The sequence below is a fragment of the Physeter macrocephalus genome, chromosome 21, assembly GCF_002837175.3.
Source record: "Physeter macrocephalus isolate SW-GA chromosome 21, ASM283717v5, whole genome shotgun sequence".
NCBI lineage: Eukaryota > Metazoa > Chordata > Mammalia > Artiodactyla > Physeteridae > Physeter > Physeter macrocephalus.
In genome coordinates this window covers 7,448,423-7,460,811 of record NC_041234.1, presented here as the reverse complement: position 1 = coordinate 7,460,811, position 12,389 = coordinate 7,448,423, and positions in this window count along the sequence as shown.

The window sequence follows — 12,389 nt, the reverse complement described above, 5'->3', positions numbered from 1 at the left end:
CATAGCTTATTGCATACATCTGCAAAGCTTTGAAGACCTGGAGGCTCATTATGTCGTTAGAGATGTCTCAGGACTCACTTCTTTACAAATCATATAAAAATTGGCCTTTGGTATTCTCTCCAGTTAGCAGTGAGCTCTTCCTTCTCTGAGTGCTTATAATAATTCTCGTATGTACTACATTACTCAAATGGTACCCTAATCCAACATTATGTCACTAATTCATGTATTTAACATACTTATTTAGCACCTACTACATTTCAGGCTCTATTATAGGTATCATTTCATATTTACTGTTCCTGATTATGTGTTGCATCTATCCCTGTAGGTACAGTGTTCATCTCAAACCATTGTAATAAGGAATTTACATGTCTGTCTGCCCACCCCACTATGGCTGAGTTCAGAGATTGTGTCTTATTTTTAATTGTGTTTCTAGTGTTTAGCGCCTCCCCTGGCACTTAGTGAATGCTCAATGAATATTAGCTTATGTTATTATCCTTGAGGGAGCTGGGAGAACTGATGGTGTGTTCTAGGACTAACAGGTCAGTGATAACTACTCAGCATGGCTAGTACATAGCAGGCATGGGAAGAGGTGGTGGGAGTAGAGGTTGAATAGGCAGGTAAGATGAGACCGTGAAGAGTCTTATATGCTATGTTAAGAAGTTTTGATTTTATATACAATGGTAAGTACTATGATCTGAATGTTTGTCCCTCCAAAATTCATATGTTGAAAACCTAATACCCAAGGTGGTGGTATTTGGAGGTGGAGACTATGGGAGGTGAGATTAGTTTCTTTATAAAAGAGATCCCATAGAGATCCCTTGCCCCTTTCCACCACTTGAGGACACAGTGAGAAGTCAGCAGCCTGCAAACTGGAACAGGGCCTTCACCAGAACCCAACACGCTGGCACTCTGATTTCGGACTCCCAGCATCCAGGACTGTGAGAAATGAATTTCTATTGTTTGTAAGCCACTCAGTCTCTGGTATTCTGTTACAGCAGTTTAAACAGACTAAGACAGCAAGTCACTCAAAGTTTTATGCACAGAAGAGGCATGATGAGAGTACAGCTGGGAGGAGGTTAAGAGGAGAACCAGGAGTACGCCGTGGTTGGTCAATTAGGGTTTATTGCAATAATCTAGTTGAGGTATGATACAGGGCTAAACACAGGCCATAGTGGAGGGATAAAGGAAGAGAGGATAAAATAATTCATGAGGCATTTTCAGTGGTTTGCTGGAGCTGGTTTGTACGAGTTTGTGGTAGCTGATTCTGTACCTCTTTCCCCAACTCTGTGATCCGTGACTTCACATTAGTAGCTTAAAATTGGCCATGGTAGGAGTATTTACACTATGGAAATTGGCAAACACTACAAATCACGGCTTTTGCTTTTTTTCCTGGAAAGCCATTTTACCAAGACATCACTGCATTTACCTTGGTTTAAAGGTCATTTCACCTAGAAAGCCTTACCTTATTGCGGTGCGTGGGTAAGGTGCATCCTCTGTGTGCTCTCATAGAATCCTACTCCATGTACATTAGAATACTCAACACTCTGTAGTTTAATAACCTGTTTACTTATTTGCATATCATGCTGGGGTATAAGCTTTGTGATGGCAGCAACGTGTCTGCCATGTTCACAACTGTACCCCCATGCTTATCATATAAATAAGTGTTCAAAGATAATACTGTGTGAATGAATAATGTTTTTCCCAGTAGTTAGTGTGGCAGATATTTTTCTACAGCAATTCCAGAACTGATGTATTTTCACAGTTCATACTTTTATTTTTTTAGAATAAGTTGAATGAGTCAAAATTACAATGTAATTATCAAAAAAGCCATATATGTCTTCATCTCTTGAAAGAGAGTAGAAAGAATATATCATTTCTCTGATCATAACATAAAAGAAATATTTTAAGAGAGAAATTATTTTTCATTTTGTTTTAATTTTTTCTTCCTTGCAGATATGAAGACTACAATTTTCTTTGCATTTTTAAGTGTAGCATGGGAAGAAAGAGACTTTTGAAGATCTAAGCCAGCATTTTATAATAGCTAGGAAAGTACTCTTTCAGTGTTGAGATTTGGAGATGAAACAAAAGGTATTGGGAAAAAACTGAGACTTTCTTTTGCTTTTTCATGTTGTCAACATTACACCTGTCAAAATAGATAACTTTCTGTCAAAATAGATATGTATACTTACATGCACATATAAAACATATATAAAGCACAGTTATTAATTTAATATTTGTGAAAAATTTATAACATAGCTGTGTTCATTATCTACTGTTGCATCACATGTGGCCCTAGAACTTAGTGGCTTAAAACAGTGCACATTATTGGACTCAGTTTCTGTGGGTCAGAAATCTGGCAACAGCTTAGCTCTGTGGTTCTGACTTAGGGTCCCTCTTGAGCTTGAAGTCAAGATGTTGATCTGGGCTATGGTCATCTGAAGCCTTGAAGGGAGTTGGATGGAGAATGAACTTCCAAGGTAGCTCACTTGCATGTGTGGCAGGTTAGTACTGGTTTTGTCAGGAGACTTCTCCATTGGGCTGCCTGAGTGTCCTCATGACATGGCAGCTGACTTCCTCCAGAAAGACTGATGTGAAAGAATGAGCAAAGAGGAAGCCACAGTGCCTTTTATTGACCTAGTCTACACCTTTTGTTGCCATATTCTGTTCTTTGGAAGCAAGTCACTAAATACAGCCTTCACTCTAGAGAGAGGGGATGGTCAGGCTCTACTCTTTGAATGGAAGAGTATGAAAGAATTTGTGGACATATTTTAAAACCACCATGATGGCAAAATGGTTGTGTTGTAATTCTGAGTGACAAAAGTCAAATTCACAATTACTTGTGTAATATCTAAATTGGGTTAGAAAAATAGCATAAAAAGTTAAAGAGATGATAATTATTAATAGACCAATAATCACATAAGAGGTGTTTGAAAAGAGAATAAAAAACTTATGACTAAGAAGGCAAAATAATTGAATCATAGGACTTTAAAGGGTTCTTACAAAAGAGTAAGAAAAATTTTTAAATGACTTAGGATAGCAATCAGGGCATGGGGAATGGACAGAATCCAGAGGTGGAGGCAAGATGTGAAGACAGCTGATCAGACTATGGTAAGGAGATCCTGGAACAAAGGCACATTTTGCCTCAGCCAAAAATCTATATGTGCTTTCTTAAGGGCATAGGCTTGTTTCAGGGCAAGCCAAATTAGGAGAAAACAAGGTGAGTTAATTAGCATGGAGGAAGAACTGAGAGTGAGGCTGGAGGTGAGGCCTAATTCTGGTGTTAGTGGTTTATCATTAAACAAGCTATCTCCCCTAGGTGTTTGACCTTCCGTACCCATCCTGTCTTTATTCCATGTGTATGTATTACATAATGTTGTCATGCTTTCTTCTGCCATATTGAGTATTGATTTTTCTGTTAATCAAGTCTCCAGCTTTCCAAAGCTGGACATTCCAGGTGAGGGGATGCACATATTCCAGGTGAAGGGGAAAAGATAATTGCCCCATGAGGACTCAAATGAAATTAGAGACCATATTCCTGAGGTATAAGTTGGGAACTGATGGCAAACAATGGAATAAAATGACTTAGAGAAATTAGAAATCAGTGCTCTCAACAGTCAAAGCACAGGTCCCAAAGATAGACAATGACACTTAATGTTCTTTCTGGCAAATTACTTTGCAGCTTTGAACATTTAGTGTGAGTCTGCTTTTTTGGAATCATGGCACAGAGCATAGCATATTCTTAACATATGCAGACTCATCTAAGTGGCCTCTTAGGAAAAGAAGGAGTCTCTAGAAAGACAAGTTGAGTGGTGTCTTTCCCAATAAGCTCTTGTATGTATTGAAAAGTAGCTTTGCAGTGTAGAAACTGACTACACCTCAGTGGAATGGATGCACATTGCTTTGTTTCTCAGAAGAATTGGTAGTCTTAAAGTATTTCCTTCTCAGATGCTGCAATGATGTACTCTAGTTCACTTCATAACCTTCTTATGAAGCCAAGATGTTTCCCAGGATTGTCTTCCCTCTATAACCGTGGTTCTTACTCTCTCCTCTGCCTTTGGGCCTTGCCCCAACCCACCCTGTCCTTCAGTTCTCTCAAAATCTGGCCAAAAACTTACCCCTTCACAGAGTCTTCTAAGATGAACTCCCTCTCTCTTCCATCACTACCAACTTAGAGTCTTAAGTCTCAAGTCTTTAGTTGATGGTGTATTATTAATAACTGGTTGTTTTTAATCATTTCCAAGCTGTGCCCTTTCTGTTGTCCAATGTAGTAATATAGTAGTAGTTGAGGCGACGGGCCTAGATCCTAAATTGCAGCTCTACCACTCGTTTGTTACCTGTGTGACTTTGGTTAAGTTACTTAACTTCTCAGCATCTCCATTTTCTCCTGTGTAAAATGAGCATAATATTAGTGCCTCTCTTACAGGGTTGTTGTGAGTATTGGAAGATAATATACATCAAATGCTCAGGAAGCCCTCAGTAAATATTAGTTATTAATAGTATGAGAAGCTGCATCAGCAGGGCTAGTATGTGTAGAGGAAAAAGCGTGATACTGTTGAAACCCAGATCTGCAATTTAGTAGCATACTGACCTTGGGCATGTTATATAAGCTCTCTGAGCTTTAATTTCCTTGCAGTAAATGGAGGAAATAATAAACACACCTGCTCATGGAATGAACGCAGGGCTGGTACTTAGAGGTGCTAGCAAATGCCTGTGTACTTCCTCAACAATAACAACAACAACAGCAACACAACAATTGATCATTTTAATGAAGCCAAAATCTTATTTCCTCATCACCTCCCCACTCCTGCTGATCAGGTAATTTAGTGGTGCTTTAATGAAGAAAAAAATTAATCAACCTGTATATTCAGCGTCTCAGAGAGTGAACACACAGCTGCTTGAATTTTTCAGTCTGCAGCTGGCTGGATTCACATTGCTGGCATTATTGTCTAGGTTTGTTTACCTCTTCCTAGGGAACATTCACATTTCCTGGTAATATTCTTGTGTCCACAGAACTTCCTGCCCTAAATGAAAGAGTAGGGATTTGTGAAATGGAGGCGGGAAAGTAAGTAGTCAAAATTGACCTGAACCAAATGCTCAACCCTTTCCTTGGGCCTCTAGTATTAACCTAAATAGCTAAATAATCCAGAATCTTGCCAAATTTGGGTGACTTGTAACAAAATGCTCTAAAGAAAGAGCCAAACTCTATTTAGCCGTGAAAACCTAAAGAACGTTGGCCTAGTTTAAATTTGTATCGTTTAATTCTTGAAACTTCGAATCACTGATTCTTCACTTTAGATTTTTATGACAATCCTGGAGCTTTCAGTGACCTTGAAGGTTGTCATGGAATTCTAAAAAAAATTAAACCTCAAAACAAAATTAATTTTAATATAATTAAATAATCCACTCTGGGCAGATTATGGAGCCATTGGAAAAGAAACAAACAAAAGGATGGCATAACTTTGTAGGTTTTAGAATTACTGTCCTCAATATTGGCCAGGAATATTTTATGATTATATCACTAATTATACATGTAAACATGACTTGTACTGTTGTTTGCACTTTAAACGCATGCTCAATTGTAATCTGTAGAATTATAGTTCTTAATATAAAAACATTTCCTCACAAACCAGACATGATAAATAAGTCTGAATGGGACCACATAAATACACAGCATGCTGGACTTCCACGGTGCAGATCCCTCTTGAATTAGCTTTCACTCCTTTGGGGCAATGCATAACATCAGGGCCGCCTGCTGTAATGCAGCCAAAACAAAAACAACCCATCAGCTGCCAAGCACACCTCTGTTGCAGACATGAATGATTCAGGTAGACTTCAGCATTTAATGAAGCCCGTTGTTTCCTATAAATTAACTGAGTGCTATTAAATTTTGCTGATAGAAAATAACTGTTCTGACCATGAGCCCCTCCATTTATCAAGCTTGAAAGACAAACAAGGATCTGGAGTGGCACAGACAAGAGAACATAGAGAAAATCCCCCTAAAGGAAGTAATTCTTTTTACGGCCTTGTAACACGTTGGCCTCCGTATAGAGAGATACTGTTGGTGATCCTGTCACTGCCCTAGGATAGGTCATGTGAGTAGTTTTTCCAGTGCTAGGGCATAGAGTTACAGGCATAAATTATGGCTTGGACATTCACTACCAGCTGGCTTAACTCCTTTCAGAGGGAAGTATTTTGGAAGCAAGGCCTGATGTGCATTGTGGGCACTGGAGAAATGTCCGTCCAGAGCAGAAACCACAAGAGGGGCTGGCTTCCCCCTTCTTGCCAGTGAGATATTCCTATGACTGGTGTTATAGTTTCTTGCTCCTCGGTAACTTCATCTGTTGATGAAGTGAGACACCTGTAGGTCCTCCAGTTTTTGCTTGAAAAATAAGTACAAGGATTAAAATATCTAAAGTGAGGCCATGCCTGATGAGAGAGCAGAAGAGCAGTAGGGTGATGCCCCCTCTATTGCTATGGGTGTTCTTGTCCTCCTTGCTGCTGAGAGGTGAAGCCTTCGGAGCAGGAGGTGGTGAGGATGGCAGGGAAGTGGAGAATAGATGATGGCCACAGATGGAAGTGGCGGGCTCCCAGACAAGCAGAGCACTTTGGGAGTTACTCTTCAAGGGTGCCTGCCTCCATCCTTTGCTATGGTACAGAAGTCTCCTACGTTCTTGAGTCCTTTGACAGCCATTCTGCTGAGCAGCTCCTTTCTGTGTGCTCATGGTCCCCAAATCACTGGTGTGTAGAATTGCTTGGTGTGTTGTATGTGTCAATCATAGTCCTGTAGTAGCCACAGCCCCTGCTGACACTGTCTAGCCTGTGACCCACTATTGACTAAAATCATCCAGCTTAAAAAAAATGGCTCATTTTGTTAAACAGGAAAGGAATATTTCGGAACTCAGCCCTGTACATGCCATGCCCTCACCCATTTCTTATCTTTCAAAACACAAAACACCCAATCTGAGCTCTCCTGATGCTTAGGTATGAGGAAAGCAATGAGGAAGGACGAGTGTGCATGGTGGCTTCTCCTCGTAGGAGAAGAGTGCTCCTCTGCGGGCTTCCTTCTTCAGCCTAGTAACCACAGGTGTATTCCCGCATAGCTTTTGCTCAACTCTGAGAGTTTTGGTTCCATTCCCCCAATTGCTTTGGGGAAACTGACCCTACTCTTGGCACTAGGGGTGGGATCTGTCACTTAGGCCTGAGCTCCTCAGAGTAATCCCATTCCTTGGTCATAGATATTGGTTCACGGGTGGAATTGTGACACAGTAATAGGTATTCCTGGGTAAGCAGCTTCCAGGCCCTTTAGAGCTAGGTTGACTCTCTCCATATCTTGAAGGGGATGTAGCTCTGGTAGTCGCTAGAGTTATCTTGAGACCAGAAAGGGGAAACAGCCTGAATATAAAGTTGACACATGGAGGAAGGAACCTAGGACTTCAGTTTCGCTGTTGAACTGCTGAGCCAAACCTGCCCTGAAACCTGCATGCCCTAACACTGAACTTTCAAATTACACAAGCCTTTTATTGTTTAACCTATTTTGAGTTGGCTTTTTGGTTACTTGCAACCTAATTCATCCTAATAATACAATGGGTGGAAATGGGATTTGAGCGGTATGGTTAAATTAAGACAGATTTCCACTATGCTTCCTAATTAACAGAGGAGACGTCTTGGGAGTGGAAGATTTCAAGGAGGGGAAGGGGCTAGTAGAAGACATTGCAGGCATGAGTGAGGCTCTTGGATGCTATTATTGATGTGCATATCCTCTTTTTCTGTCTAGGTATAGGTTCCCCTGTAGGCTGAATTTCTCCCATAGCTACCTATTATTGGGCAGATACTCAATGACTATCACATACAATTACATGAAAGCTATGCTACTGAGAAAGCATGTACACCTCCTCCATTCACTTCTTGGTTTATTTAGTAGTGTCACAAAAAGGTCATATTTCCACAGTCCATCAGATTCTGAGTCATTTGGGCTTTTTAGTGGAGAGTAGATCTTTGGGATTATGGGTGATGACCCTTTGCAGGACACTGAAAACAGATAGTGCCACAGAGCAGAGGAAGGGCAGGCAGCACAAATTAAGCCTTCATTCTTGCTGTAGTTGCCTCCAAAATGTTTTGTCACTCCCTTGCCCTCTTTAATTCTTTTCTGAGCTATATTGACCCCCACATCTTTCAGTGTCACTTGTACTATATACTCATTATTCCTGAATGAGTGTGTATCAAGGAACTTCCACTTTGTGTAAAACCAGTCAAGAACAAATAACAGTGTTCACTCCTGTAAGATGCTGATAGTACATACTTGCTGCCAGTAAAATGACTGAGATGTGTTTCTCTTGGGTGAGGGGGTCCCATGTTACCCTTCACACCCTCTTGTCCTCACCATGGGTCCCATCAAAGTTCATGCCCACCACAACATAGGGCCAACAGTTGATCCGAGTAGACTTGCCTTTAAAAATAATCTACTTAGTATCTGTTTTCGAAACAAATGGTACAGTAGGCCTCCAAATTAATGCTGCAATGAATGTAATCTATTTTATGGAATTACCAGGTTAGAGGCAAGCAACAATTTAAAGACTTTTAATATATAAAGTATCCAAAAAATCCCCATTTGGTTTGAATTTTTCATAAATTTACTTCTATATAAGGTAAACAATTTACAAAATATAACAGAGAAAGCTTTTATATAAGATTTAAATAAAACTGTTAATGATTCATTTGTTATAACATTTATTTTGACTTATATTCATAGCTGGATACAAAGGTATCAGAAATGATGGCAGAAATGAAAGCTAACATTGCTGTAATTAAATGAGCTAAATTTGGAGTTTTCCAGCAGTGGCAAAAATTTACAAATATCCTTTTCCATGAGATATGGAAACTTCTTTGATTTCAGAGAATTGTTTCTCACTTTTCATCATCTGAAGCAACTTATTATATTAGTAGTAAGTTAGAAGCTAGTATGGGCAGGAGAAATATTTAAACCCCTCTTGATTTCCCACTGCATTTTTCCACAAGTCTCGTAGATTCTGAGTATCCTTTGTGTTTTCTTTGGTGAGTGATTTGAGGAAAACTTAGGTGACTTTTGTGTAGGAGCTTGGAATGTTTCATGGGTGAGTGGATGCAAGGTGTTTAAGAGGAATTGTTAATTAATAGTAGCAGAAAATTATGATTTGTGTGCAATAGTTAATAATCAAGTTCATTCCTTACAGAGGACCACTTTGCCAGACATGCTATTTTTCACATGCACCAATTAAGATGTAAAGCTTGAAATCAGATCAACAAAGTGTTTTTTTAAATCTTCCTGTCAGTTGGGGGAAATAACCTTACTCCATAGAACCTCTCTTTTATAGTGATACATGTTGTGATTTCATTTAACCAAGGGATTCTTTGAAATAGCAGGCTCCCTAGTTCGTTAAGGAGTTTGTCTGGCAATCATTAGTCAAAAGACTGGTGAGCAGAACAGTTTAAACCCAAGAGGAACTTAATTGAAAATTAATTTGAAATTAAGAATAAACCTTCTGGGATGATAACATAAATCATTTGGGTTTCAACAGAAAAAAAATCCATTTAGGTACCTTTTTTATTGATGTAGAGTTGACTTATAATATTATATTAGTTCCAGGTGTACAACATAATATTCATTATTTTTATAGTTTATATTCATACAAAGTTACTATAAAATATTGACTATATTCCCTGTGCTGTACATTATATCCTTGTAACTGATTTATTTTATACCTAGTAGTTTGTGCCACTTAATTCCCTTCACCTAAAAAATTAGGTATCTTTTAACAATATTATATATTTTTTAAAAAAGGTATTCTTCCACCATTGACAAGTTCTAGGATAGAGATGACAGCTCCAAACAGCCAAACACCTGATGAGAAAAAAATACCGTAAAAAATACTGTGTTAAGGAAATAATGAAGTTTATTTAAATACAGATTAGGTGCTCCACTCTTCCTCTTCCCACCCCCACCCCCTGTCTCATCTGCTTCTTGCCTATCCAGATACTCTAATCCTGTGGTGATTCCTAAGTGACAGCCTGCTATCTTGAATCCTATCACTGTCCCTCAGGTTTAGTTCAGTTTTTAGATGAAGCTAGGGCATTAGAAATGTTGCCTTGGGACTTAAGATGCTGGGAAATGTTAAAGCTGACATGTTCTTGCCACCTGGAACCAAGAGTGAGTAATAGGGAAAAATATATCAGGCAGTATTTCTCATTGTTCAAAGGCCAGTTGTTCTTATCTGATTATTTCTTCGACTAATAAGTACTGTCGGGTGGCTGTAGACAGAAGGATGGGAGAGATGTAGTAGAAAATGAAATATTTTGTAGGTCACAATTTCTCCAAAGGAAAATCTGCCAGGGAATAGTAAAGAAATACTTGTCTTTGAATGCATCTTGAGGAAATGTTGGAACTTAATTGAAAAGTTCTTGTGAATGACATTACTATTTCCTGCTACTAGGCTTCAGAAGAGAGCAGAAAATTATACAAAGAAGTTTAAAATCATAGCCTTGATTAGAGGCTATGATCAAGGGGCAGCTACCATGAAGGGAAGCCCTAGAAAGATAAAGAATTGTGAACTGGATGGTTCCTTCCTTTCCAAGCCTTCCTTGAGATGCCTTCTGAATGCTAGAAATTGCAAAGCAGCAGTATACAAATAATTGGAACTTTGTAGTCTTTTATCGTATAGTACTCCAATAGACATAATTTAAAAGTTCTTTGTCATAAAACATTGGAACACAAGAATTCAACTCCAGTTTGCCACCTTAGCAGGGGAGAGGTGTGAGGAGAATTCACTGAGGTGCAAAGAAATCTGAAGAGTATATGAGAGGTGTCTTAGTAACTTTAAACTTACGGAAGACCAGAGAAAGAGAAAAGGGAATATTTTACTTTGAAAATAGATCTATTGCTTTCTGAATAGAGGAGAAACAACCAAGAAATTGGAACACAATTCAGCATGAATCCGGAACAGAACTGGTATGGCTCTCAGGGAGTTTATAAAAATGTAGAACTTAATAGTTAAAGAAACACAGGTTTTTGGTGATATAAATCACTTGGAAGGCAATAGTTATTTTAAAATGTGAACGCTGTGGTGAATGCCAGTTAGTGGCATGCAGCCGTTTGAGCCATTGCTTGAAAAGTGGTTGCTTTTTTTTTTTAAACCGTTTTTAAAATTGAAGTATAGTTAATTTACAATATTCTGTTAGCTTCAGGTGTACAGCAAAGTGATTCATATATATATTCTTTTTCAGATTCTTTTCCATTATAGGTTATTATAAGACATTGAAAATTGTTTCCTGTGCTGTACAGTAGGTCCTTGATGTTTATCTGTTTTATATATAGTAGTGTGTATCTGTTAATCTCATACTCCTAATTTATCCTTCCCTCTCCCCCTTTTCCTTTTGGTAACCATAAGTTTGTTTTCTATGTCTGTGAGTCTATTTCTGTTTTGTAACTAAGTTCATTTGTGTCATTTTTTAGATTCCACTTATAAGTGATATCATATGATACTTGTCTTTGTCTGACTTACTTCACTTAATATGATAATCCCTAGGTCCATCCACGTTGCTGCAAATGGCATTATTTCATTCTTTTTTATGGCTGGGTAATATTCCTTATATATATATATATATATATATATATATATATATATATATATATATATATAGACATACACATACACACACACACACACACACACACACACACACACACCCCATATCTTATTTATTGATTCATCTGTCGATGGGCATTTAGTTTGCTTCCATGTCTTGGCTATTGTAAATAGTGCCGCTAAGAACATTGGAGTGCATGTATCTTTTCTTTTTTAAAAAAATATTTATTTATTCATTTTTGGCTGCATTGGGTCTTCGTTGCAGCATGCGGGGTTTCTCTAGTTGTGGAGAGCAGGGGCTACTCTTCGTTGGGGTGTGCAGGCTTCTCATCGCGGTGGCTTCTATCGTTGCGGAGCACGGGCTCTAGGCACGCGGGCTTCAGTAGTTGTGGCATGTGGGCTCTAGCACGCAGGCTCACTAGTTGTGGCACACAGGCTTAGTTGCTCCCTGGCATGTGGGATCTTCCCCGAGCAGGGCTTGAACCTGTGTCCCCTGCATTGGCAGGCAGATTCTTAACCACTGTGCCACCAGGGAAGTCCTGGGGTGCATGTATCTTCTCAAATTAGAGTTTTATCTGGATATATGCCCAAGAGTAGGATTGCAGGATCATATGGTAACTCTATTTTTAGTTTTTTAAGGAACCTCTATACTGTTCTCCATAGTGGCTGCACCAATTTACATTCCCACCAACAGTGTAGGAGGGTTCCCTTTTCTCCACACCCTCTCCAGCATTTGTTATTTGTAGACTTTTTTTTTTTTTTTTTTTTTTT